Genomic DNA, 12,670 nt, shown 5'->3' on the forward strand with positions numbered 1-12,670 from the left:
TCTGTGAACTTCTCAGGAGCCAACGGTGAACCACTAACGACTTTCTCAAGAAAAGCCCCGCTTCCGAGCTTTCCTGGCATTTGGCCTTCTCACGTCTGAAGGTACCAAGAAAGACTGACTGCATTTAGTGAATCCAAACAAGTGAGACCATAGGGACTGGGACTGGGACTGGCTCTGGGTGCCTGGCTTCCTGGATCCAAAGTTCAGAGAGTTCCATCACCATGGAAGTGAGGTGAGGTCACTTCCTTCCTGAACTGAATGAGGTCCCTGTCTTGGCAACCACTTTGTCTTAAATGTTACTTCCAAGGGTCCCATGAGATTGAGGCTGCCCCTACTTCCTGTGACACTTTCACAAGTTAGAATGGTATATCAACCATAGGCACCCAGGAATAGATCTCCACACAGGCCTGTTTTGGTCCATGTTCTCTACATTAAGAAGAGAATCTGATTCAGACACAACCTTTTATCCTGAACGGGTTGTTTGCCATGGAAGATGACTTTTGGTCTCTCAGGTCCTTCATAGCTGCCTACATCTTCTCCAGGGATCATTTCTGCATGGGCCTTTGAGGTTCTCAGCAGGTGGAAGTTTCCCTACATTTCTGTATTGTAAAATCAACTCTTTCCCTGCTCTTCTATAAAGTTAGATTGAGGGAATAGTGTATGATTATGGTTAAAAACATGTTTGATTTGGGTTAGAAATCATTGTGCTGGATGAATAATGGTATTGGGAACCTGCTATGTGTATAAGAATATATAGGTGTAATATATGTATGAAAAAAGAAATCGAAGTATGATTTGAAGGCCAGAAGGGCATTGGGCCCTTGATTGGGATACGCAGCATTGAATTACGTTCTGCAGAGATGTCTCAGATAAATCGATATACAATGGCATAGGACCTTGTACTTTGCATGAATTAATGTAGAAGGAACATCCAGTCAAAAAGGGATAGTCGGTAGTGAAAGGTTAATAAAATAGTTACTTGCTATTTCCTGTTTTTCTGTATGCTTAAAAAAACACTGTTGAAATCTTGAGAAATGTTTGCTAATCTTGTTCTAGAATGTACTGTTCCCAACTGCCAAACTGCAGAATGTACTGCCTCACTCGGTGTCACGCGAACCGCCCACTCACCCTTACACATCAGTAAACTTCCCTCCCTTCCCTCTCCAAGAAATGTATGTAAGCTCTGCATAAGCTGTTCTATTTAAGTTAGCTGTGAGCCCCAGCAAGCTGGACCCAAAATAACCCTTTGCTGTTGCATGAGACAGTCTCTTGGTAGTCTCTTCCTCCAAAACTCACCTGACCTTTACATATTGAGGTTCCACCGAGCTCCGGCAGTGGCGGATGAGAGACCCCAACGGGCTCCTCTCGGAGCAAGTAAGGCGCCTCTTTCTGGTTTCAGGTGTCATGTTAGGGCTTGGCAAAATTGCTGGCGATGAAGAGCCTGGGGTCTCTCCGACGGTGGCTGAGAGACGTGTCACAGAGACATAGGGCACCTCCCTGGGGGACCCCGCAGAGGACTCGGAGAATCAAGGAACAATTGCTTCATCGACTCAGTGATATTTTCTTTTAGATTCGGTATTGGCATCCTATCGGGTTTTGCCGGCTACGCATTCCTGGTCTCAGTGTTGAATGTCCATTGCCTGTCTTTATGGTCTTGTCTTATCTGTGTCATGTGTCTTTGCTTTTACTGTTTGTGTACCTTTCATTATGGGACAGAGCACTTCAATGCCTCTGTCCCTGACCCTTGATCACTGAACCAAAGTCCGCTTAAGGGCTCAGAATCTTTCTTTTTTTAGTAAAACGCTGGACCTGGCAGACTCTCTGTGCCTCAGAATGGCCCATCTTTGGAGTCGTATGGCCCCAAGAAAGATCTTTCTACTGCCCACTAATTTAAAAAGTCAGAGATATTGTCTTTCAGCCAGGGCCACATAGCCATCCTGATCAACAGCCATATATCTTAACTTGTCAGGACCTCTGCAAATCTCCTCCTCCATGGGTGAAGCCTTTCCTTGCCCATGCCTCTGCTCATACTCCTTCCCACATGATCTCTCAAACCCTCACCTCTTCCTCCTCCTCCACCCTCTGTTTTCCCTGAGTCACAAGATTTGACTCTACTGGACTCTTCCTCCTCTCCTTATCCCCTGCCCTCGTCCCCTAACACACAACACACTCTAAGTGATTCCCCTGCTGCTGACTAAGCCTCTCTACCATTGGAGGAAGCTAAGCTGGTAATAGCATCTGATAATGGACCGATGTTCATGGCCCAGGTAAGTCAGGGGTTAGCCAGGAACCTGGGGATTAATTGGAAGTTATATTGTGCTTATAGACCCCAGAGTTCAGGACAAGTAGAAAGAATGAATAGAACCAATGAAGAGACCTTAACGAAATTAAGCTTAGAGACCAGCATAAAAGATTGGACTGTGCTCCTGACTTATGCAATGTTTCATGCAAGAAAAAATCCTTCTGTTTCTTTGAGTAACCTTACCCCCTGAGAAATTCTCTATGGTGGCCCTCGTCCAGTAAGGGTCCTAAGCCCAACTGTAAGACCTAAGGATCCTTTCCACACCCTCTTGCTTGACAGACTTAAAGCTCTTGAAAGAACTCAGTGATACCTGTGAAAATAGCTGCCCACTGCGTAACAAACTGTGTACCAGGGGATTCCACATCCATATCAAATAAGAGACTTCATGTATGTAAGATGACATCAGGTGTCATCCCTGGAACCCAGCTGGAAAGGACCATACCAGGTGCTACTTATAACACCTACAGTGGTAAAGGTATACAGAATCACTTCTTGGATCCATGCCTCTCATCTCAAGCCTGCTCCTTGTCCAGAATCTTTCTGGAAACTGGAAAAGACTGGTAACAGTTTCAAATTGTGTATTCGCCATGTGGATAAGGTTATATACTCTCCCCTTGGCCACAAGTAGTCCTAACCCTCATCAGCCTGTTAAGCAGCGATGGGTGATCACAAATCCTACTGGAAAAGAGTATAATCTATCTCACATACAGCCCCCTTAGGGACCTGGTGGCCATCTCTCCACCCAGACATTTGTCACCTGGCCATAGGTTTTTTCTATTGGGATATCCCTGATGAAGAAAATCCCACTAAAATACCATTAAATCCTTTCTGTACCATAGATAATGGAAACAAACATTATGGATGTAGGGACACGCGAGCCAGATGCAGGTTGGCTAGCCTAGATTACTTGTTTGCCCGGGAAACTATCAAAGCCACAAACAGTAATGGCTGTGTGGGGGAAAAACCGACTTCTTCTGTATGTCATGGAGATGTGAGCATACAGAGGCTGCCTGATGGAACCCCAATACTTCATCAAATTCAGTACACAGCATTGGCCATATTACCAAGTAGACAACAGAAAAAGGATGGCCCCCAGAGGGGTCTCTAGATTCTCAAATTTTGCGTGACCTTTTTAACTTCTGCAAGTGCTCAAAAGGGTGAAAGGAGATTCCCCTATGTGGAAGCCCTTTCCCTCTTTCACTCACATCCTGAACTATGCTTCTCCAATAGATTTTTATCCTCAGCCTTCTGCTCCAGACTCTCTGCTGTCACTCCCACCTCAGCAACCTGATTTCTCCCCTCCAATTACTAGATCAGAATCCCAAACCTCCACCAGTTCTCAGACAATTGCCCGCTTGTGAGGTAGCAGGTACTGAGGTACCCCTCCACCCACTCACTTCTCTCTCTTCCTGTCAGTGCCCACACCGGGTCCCACCAGGTCCTCTTTCCAGCTAACCCAAAGCTCAAACGAGCTGAGGAGAGCTCTCAGACCCTTATCCAAGATGTAATATAAATGGCCATTAAAGTTGCTTTGTCATCACTGAAAACAGGTTACTAAAATTTAAAGTCCCTCACAGGATTTTGGGATACTCACTCCCGTTTTCTGCTCTGCTCTACCTGTTCTACTGCTCAAGTTTTTTGCTAGGAAATTCCCAAACACCTTTGCAATTATTCTTTTACATCTCTCTTTTTCCTCATTCTCAGATCCTCGGAGCTTCTCTCAGCCCCACCTTCCCCGTATTCCCCCTCTGTACCAGGCCCACAGAAAAGTCTTAAATGTGCTTCTCCAGAAGTCTTCACCATGGCTGACTTTAGAACTTTCAGCATAGAGTTTCTATAAAGAGTTCAATGTAGATAAACTTTCTCTTTTTGTATTGCCCTGTTATACTTGGCCACTGGCTAAAAAACTCAGTACTTCTAAGCTAGATAACCCCTAACTAGTTTTTCACAAAATATGTGAACAAGTCCTCTGGCCTTCAGCTGGGGCTTCACAGAAATGGCCACATTTCTAAGATAAAGAAATTACCAACTGGGCTCCGTTGTAACAGCTGGCAGGGGGAAAATAAGAAAGGGAATAAAAAGCTCTCCTCCTTTCAGGTGTCCTTGAAAATTTAACTTGCCCAGAACAGAGGAAAAATCAGAAACATATACTGCTTTTTTGAACTTCTGCAGACTGTTAACTTCTGAGCCCCATCCCTTATATGTTGGGTACACAATTCTGAAACTACCTAAACTTGAGTTTCAGGGGATTAATTGATTACAACAGAAGCAATGCCCTCTGAATCCAGTTGCAACAATATAGGACTGTTTCCCTGTCTTCAGTGCTATCTTAGGTGCCTTTCCTTGTCTGTCCCTACAACAGCATAATTCTATATACTTAAACATTGTTTATGTTTTCATGAAATGGTCAACAGATGTGATTATTTTGAAATGTTGCAGATGTTTCCCAGAAAGCTCTATCATGACGCAGGTTCGTTTGAAGATCAAATAGGGGGGGGCATACAACCGGTTCCACTGGGAACTTGTATCCCTAACTTTAGCCATCCTATTAGGAATAGGAGTTGCTGCACGGTTGGGCACAGGAACCACTGCCATTGTCCATGGGACACAACAAATGACCCAATTAGAAGAAGCAATAGAGCAAAACTAAGATATTAGAAACCACCATCAGAGCTTTGCATGAATCTTTAAACTCTCTCTCTGAAGTTGTTTTAGAGAACAGTTGAGGGTTGGACCTCCTCTTCATTAGAGAAGGGGGCCTTTGTGCTGCATTGAGGGAAGAATGTTGTTTTTATGCTGACCATACTGGAGTTGTAATAAAATCTATGAGTAAATTTAAAAGACACCTTGAAGAGCATCAACAAGAGAGAGAGGCCCAAAAAGGGTGGCTTGAGTCTTGGTTCACACACTCCTCCTGGTTAACTACGTTTTTATCAACCCTGGCCGGTCCAATAATAATCCTCATATTATTGCTAACTATAAAATCCTGTTTGCTCAACCGTGTAATTTCTTTTCTCCAGGCTCAAATTGGACGAGTTAAACTTATGGTAATACCCCACTAGCAGACATAGAATGTGACACCCTCCAATGATCATTTTTATGATTAAAAGTAGCCAGAAGAAGAAGTGGGGAATTAAAGGTTAATAAAATATGTACTTGTCACTTCTTGTTTTTCTGTATGCTTAACAAAACACTATTGAAATCTTTAGAAATGCTTGCAAATCTTGTTCCCAGAATGTTCTGTCCCCAACTGCCCAACTCAGAATGTACTCCCTCACCCAGTTGAATGCAAACCACCCACTCACCCTGACCCATCAATAAAATTCCCTCCCTGCCCTCTCCAGGGAAAGTATATAAGCTCTATTTAAGCTATTCTCAGGGCTATCTGCTCTATTCAAGTGATCTCTGAGCCCCAGCATGCTGGACACCCAAAAAACCCTTTGATGTTGCAAGAGATAGTCTGTTGGTGGTCTCCTCCTCTGAAGCTCGCCCCACATTTACTTGGATGATTGAATGTAGAAGAGAACATTCAGTCAAAAACGATAGTCTGTAGCATTAGGAAGATAGTCAGTACTTTTATGAAGAAGGGTGAGTATAGGAATTGGAAAAAAATTTCTTTAGCAATAGGGTTTCGATTAAAGAGTGAATGTAAATGTCAGCACAGGTGAAGAGTCAGTCACAATGATGAACTGGGGAAAATATGTAGGAAAGCAGATATCAATAGAGACATTACGAAAACAGGCAAAGTATAAAGTGAGTGATAGGATTAGATATTTTGAACAGGGTTGAGTTTACATATATAATCTTAGGAAGAAACAAATATGTAGTCACAATTAGGATTGACATTTGAGAGCATTAGGCAAATTTCAGGTGGATGAATATTTCTCAGAATAATCTTGTGAATAGTTGATTATAAATCCACATAATAAACATGAATGAATTTAGGGAGTGTATATAAGACACATATATTTCATATTTTGAAAAATCTGGAGAGTGTATATATATATATATATATATATATATATATACACAAAACACACACACAGACAAAAAAGTAGCAAAATATATGTCAATCAAAATTCATTATAAAATATATATCATCCACAGATCTAAAAATATTAATTTTACTGAACATGGATTTATATATAATGCTGTTCAACTAGCAAGCTCAACCATAGGTTGAATATCCAATTCCATCAAGTTTAGTAGGAGTGATCTCTTCTAACAATTTGTATCTGCCAAGTCAGCCACCTCACAAGAATGTACGTGTGGTACCAGGGAGGAATCTATATGTGCATATAAGAATACAGAGAAAGGGAGACAGGAATTCACATATTTGTTAACCTTAAAAATACATGGACAACTATTTCAACAATAAATTGACTAGATTCATAACTCCAACTCTGTATCATGCAAAAGAAAAGTACAACAATACACCAGGCCTACTCTGAACTGCTTGTATTTCGATTCTGTTTGGGTTATTTTTCTCCATCATATTAGAATTAGTAGTCAGATTCTGGTCGGTTATGGGTTAGAGTCAGGGATTCAGTATTTTGAATGGAAAATAGAAAACTGAATCCAATGTTTATGCAAATATATGCTACAGAAAATTCTTCCCACTCTCCTCCAGAACAATGCCTTGACATTACCTTCGCCCCAAGTAAGACACAATTAGAAGAGAAGAGTTAGAAAATCTGTGAATACCTATCAGGAATGGAAAATGCTCCAGATTTCACATCTTTGGAGGCGGTAGAGGAGTTTCCAAAAGTAAGGGACAGGGTAAACACTCGACAAATATGGAGCTCTGCTGGCCTAAAGACTTTTTGAGAATCTGCCTTTAAGGTTGGGCACTTAAAATATATGTTGTTTTCAGGAGCTTTAGCTTTATTTGTAGTGAGACAATCAAAGCTCGATCTGCATCTATGTGACCTGGAGGACATGGTTATTTATTTTTCAATAAAAATGAGGCAGCAGTGCTGAATTCTCTCTTTGTAGGTAAACTGTGGCCACTGAGGGCTAAGTGTCTCCCCGTGTGGACTGTGAAACAACTTGGTCATCCTCCAATTATCGTGGTGTTTCTTGCTGCTGCACTGGGAGTTTGGTATTTGCTTCATTAAATACAACAAGTTCAAATGGGAAACAGTGCTGAAGGGAGTTCTGTCAGCTGTGGTGTGCAGGGTCTCCAGGAGAATGCACCAACCAGGGTTCTATCCCACGTAGCTTGCCCCCTTGACAATAGCAACATGATTCTGAACATTGCCCTAAAACCTCTCCATATAAAAATATGCCTTTACGTATATAGGTCTGATGGCTGCACCATGTCAGTCTCAAGCCATTTGGAAGCCAATGGAAGATCCACATGGCCCCACCACAGATGTTTTATCACTCACTTGCATAACACTTATCTAGGCCCACTACTCACTAGGCTTCTACTTACCAGCATCTCTGTTCTACACCATTTTCCTGAAACCCAGTCAATCAAGGCCCTGTCTGGTATATTCATGATCATCAACAGGACATCAAAGGTCCTCCAGTGACATCTGGTCATGGGAATTTTAAAAATTTCATGGTAATTATCTAGCAATTTTTCACGGATGAAGTTGGAGGCACTGTGGTTTGCAATTCATTCAGGAACCATTAAAGGGTTAGGAAGCTAATTTCAGGGAAAGCTCTGGAGCACTCTCACAGGCAAGGCTACCCAAAGAGTGGCCAAAAAGTCACATGAAGCGAGGCCAATTGAGGTCTATAAAGCGAGGTCCATGTGTGTTTTGAATCTCAATAATGCATGCCAAGTCTTTCAGAATAAAATCATGTAATATCCTGGCTGAGATTCCCAGTGTTCTTTGGAAAGCCAACCTGTGCCTAGATCTCAGGTTCCAATGGCAACTTCATGCCTGGCCTCCTAAAATCCCAACACAATTCATGGCAATACTTCTCTCAGGTCAGTTCCAGAACTCAGTCTATAAGGAGAATCACACCAGAGTTCAAGTCCAGGTGGACCCAGACAAGTCTTCCAATCGCGACTCAAATGAAAACAATTAAAACCAAAATACTCCCTCATGGCCCTATTCTTCTTCCATATAGACACTAATCACAACCTCTTTCTGGAGTTTTCCATGAGTTGTGCAGCCCAAGAGAATGTCCAAAATAAGCTTCTTGCACCTCTTTTGCCTAACTTCAGGGTGGCCTGGGCACCCTTCCTGTGAATCAGGAGTGATCAAATAGGCCTGCCCTTAATACTGCTGCGCTTATCCAATTTGAGGCTCTCTGACTGTGGGGTCTAGATTCTTTATGTGAATTGGAGTCATGAGAAAAGCCAAGACAGTGTCCAAAATCAGCTCGCTTGCCCCTCATTTGCCTAAAGTCAGGGTGGCCTGGACACCGTTTCTGTGAACGAGGAGTGATCAAATAAGCCTGCCGTTAATACTTCTGTGTTTCTCCAATTTGACGCCTACTGATTTCAGGTACCAATTCTTTATGTGATTTGGAGTTGTGCGAAAACCCAAGCACCTCTGCAGGGAATTGAAGAACTCATTTGACCCAAAGAATCCCTATTCTCACTTGATGGAGTTCAGGAAATTAACAGAGGAAGGCAAGAGACTTCATCCATAATGAATGATTTTTTTTTTGCCATTATGGTTTTGGACGCACACATGGGACCATTCTTTAGATCCATCAGGTGCTGAGAATCCAAGTCATAGACACAAACATGGCCAAGAGACTAATTCAGACACATCCCTTCCCAAAGCAATTAAGCAAAGAGCCACAGGTGATGACATTCATTTCCATTTGAAAACTGTTTACTTCAGGCTTCAAAAAGTGGTGGATTGAGGCAAAGAACTTCCTGACATTCAGTGCAAAACAACAATAAGTAAGCAAAAGGCCCAAAGCAGGGTTTCTCCACTGAGACTTTCCTGGTCACACCGATATCTGCGTTTTCTGAGATGCTCGCCATTCTCTTCAGCTAACCAGTACATGGCCATGTCACAGAGTTTGGAGGTGGTACATATTTTGGACACAAATCCATGAGCCTATTCTGGATAGTGGCCAGAATTCAGGAAGAAAACAGCAACTTAGAAACATAGCAGGTGTTGCACATCAAAAAGACAAGCTGCACTCCATTCATATATTGGGCAGGTTGAATTATGGGAAGATTTACACTAGACAGTACACATCCATTAATGCATTCTCTTTTCCAATATCTACAACAACGTACACAGTGGGATACACAGACATAGAAACACTTGCCTTGTCAAATGACTTACTAGAAACTGTCCACTCCAAACCAAACTAACCGCCTTTCCCATCTATTCTCAGAACATGAGACAAAACAATAAACCCATACCCACTCCCACAAAGGCACCTCCTTCCCCCAATTAGGTCTGTGACTATCCAGATTGTCCTCTGACAGGTGGGCCATACTATGTTCCCCTGAAATGGTCCGTCTTCTCTAAGATCTGGTGAAATATAAGTATGAAAACAGAAATCTAGGTATGATTTGAAGCCCAGAAGGGTTTTTCCCTTGATTGGGATACTTAGCTTTGAATTATGCTCTGCAAAGTTGTCTCAGATAATTCGATATACAATGGCATAGGACCTTTTACCTTGGATGATTGAATGTAGAAGAGAACATCCAATCAAAAAGGGATAGTCGGTAGGATTAGGAAGATAGTCGGTAGGTTTAGAAAGAAGAGTGAGTATAGGATTTGGACCAAAAGTTCTTTAGCAATAGGGTTTCGATTATAGAGTGAATGTAAATGTCAGCACATATGAAGTGTCAGTCACTAGGATCAACTTGGGAAAATACGTAAAAAAAGCAGATATCAATAGAAACATTATGAAATCAGGCAAAGTATAAAGTGAGTGATAGGATTAGACATTTCCAACAGGGTTGAGTTTGAATATATAAATTAGGAAGAAACAAATATGTAGTCACCAATAGGATTGACAATTGACAGCATTAGGCAACCTGGACATGGATGTTTTTAGTAATCCATGTACACTTTACATTTAGGCTTTGGTACAATCATAAATGTGACCTTTACATTTTTTTGTCCAGAATATTACTTTGATTAAATGTATATGTACATCAGGTGACATGAGTATGTCTTCCACCATTTCTGCGAGCAATATATTGAAGATGTAAAATTAGAATCGGGGGTACAAAGAGGTGTACCCTGTGTCTATGAATATAGAGATAATGCATGAATAGACCCTAATGTGAATAAATAATATAACTTTTTTCAACTTTGAAAAATGAATTGATCTAATATCTGAAAAATTACAGGAAATTTTATATTGATATACAATCATTCATTCCAAGCAGTTATACATCTAATGGTAATATTCGTGTTTTGGTTTATCATGAAGAGTGTGTGAGTTTTGCTTCAAAAGTGACTTTGGAAATCGAAAATAATGTGTTTGGAAAGAAGACTCATGAAAATACCAGTAAAGAAACCCTGACAATACATGTGTTCTGAAGCAAAAAGTGATTAAATTTGAAACAAATACCTATAAATTTGTGAACTTGTGGATGAAATGTATATCCTATGATGTGCAAAAACTGAAGAAATAAAAATGTACCAGTGTCGAATACAAATGAATAAAGAATTACATATCATGTCCCATAGGAATCTACTTGCATTGATGTTAGACTGGGTCAGTTACTGTAGAATAATTAGGATTTGTATGCATCATTCCCTGAAGTTAGTTTGCAGTACTAGGAAACAAATATGTATTTCACGTGGATGAATTTTTCTGAGAATAATCTTGTGAAATGTTGATTAAAAATCTACATACATGAACATGAATGAATTTAGAGAGTGTATATTAGACACATATATTTCATATTTTGAAAAATCTGGAGAGTGTATACACACACACACACACACAAATAAAAAACACTCACAGACATTAAAAAGTAGCAATATAAATGCCAATCGAAATTCATCAGAAAATATATATCATCCACAGATGCAAAAATGTTTATTTTACTGAACATGAGTTTATGTATAAGGTTGTTCTACTAGGACGCTCCCTATAGGTTGAATTTTCAGTTCCAACAGCGTTTAGGAGGAGTGATCTCTTCTCACAATTTGTATCTGCCAAGTCAGCCACCTCACAAAGATGTACGTGTGATACCTGGTAGGATTCTATATATGCATATAAATATACAAGTGTGAATAGGCTAAAGAGAAAGGGAAACATGAATTCTCATATTTGTTATCTTTAAAAACACATGGAGATCTTTTTCTATTAAACATTGACCAGATTTATAACTCCTACCTTGTATAATGCAAAATGCAAGTCCAACTATACAACATGCCTCCAATGAACTGCTTGTATTTCTATAGGTTTGTGTTATTTTTCTCTATCATATTAGGATGAGTTGTCTGAGTCTAGTAGGAATGGGTTAGTGTCAGGGATTCAGTATTTCAAAAGGAAAATTGGAAATTGAATCCAATTTGTATGCAAATATATGCTGCACAAATATCCTCCCACTCTCATCCAGAACAATGCCTTGAAATTACCTTCACCCCAAGTAAGACACAGTTAGAGGAGAATAGATAGAAAATCAGTGAATACATATCTGGAATGGAAAATGCTCAGGAGTTCACAACCTTGGAGGTTGTAGAGGAGTTTCCAAAAGTAAGGGACAGGGTAAACACTCCACAAACATGGAGCTCTGCTGGCCTAAAAACTGTTAGAGCAACTGCCTCTGAGTTTGGGAACGTGAAAATTATGTTGTTGTCAGGAGAATTGGCTTCCTTTGTAGTGAGACCATCAAAGCTGGGTCTGCCTCTATGTGACGTGGAGGACATGGTATCTTATTTTCCAATGACCATGAGGTAGCAGTGTTGATTTTCTTCTTTTTAGGTAAACTGTGGCCTCTGGGGGCTAAGTGTCTCCCCGTTGGACTGTGAAGCCATTTGGTCCTCCTCCACTTTTTGTGGGGTTCTTGCTGCTGAACTGGGAGTTTGGTATTTGCTTCATGAAATTCAAGGAGTTCAACTGAGACACAGTGCTGGAGGGAGTTCTGCCATGTGCGGTGGTTCAGAGTCTGCAGAAGAACGCACCAACCACGCTTCTATCCCTCAAATCTTGCCACATTGCATCCTTGTCCATAGCAACCTGATTCTGAACATTGCCCTGAATCCTCTTCATATAACAAGATGCCTTTAATTACAAGGGTCTGCTGGCTGCTTCATGTAATCCACAAGCCATTTGGAAGCCAATGGAAGATCCACATTGCTCCAACAGAGATGTTTTATCACACTCCTGCCCACCAAAGCTCTAGGCCCACTTCTCAGCAGGCTGCAACTTTCTGGCACCTCTGTTCTACACCATTTTCATGAAACCCAGTCAAGC

The sequence above is a fragment of the Callospermophilus lateralis genome, unplaced genomic scaffold (assembly GCF_048772815.1).
Source record: "Callospermophilus lateralis isolate mCalLat2 unplaced genomic scaffold, mCalLat2.hap1 Scaffold_72, whole genome shotgun sequence".
Lineage (NCBI taxonomy): Eukaryota > Metazoa > Chordata > Mammalia > Rodentia > Sciuridae > Callospermophilus > Callospermophilus lateralis.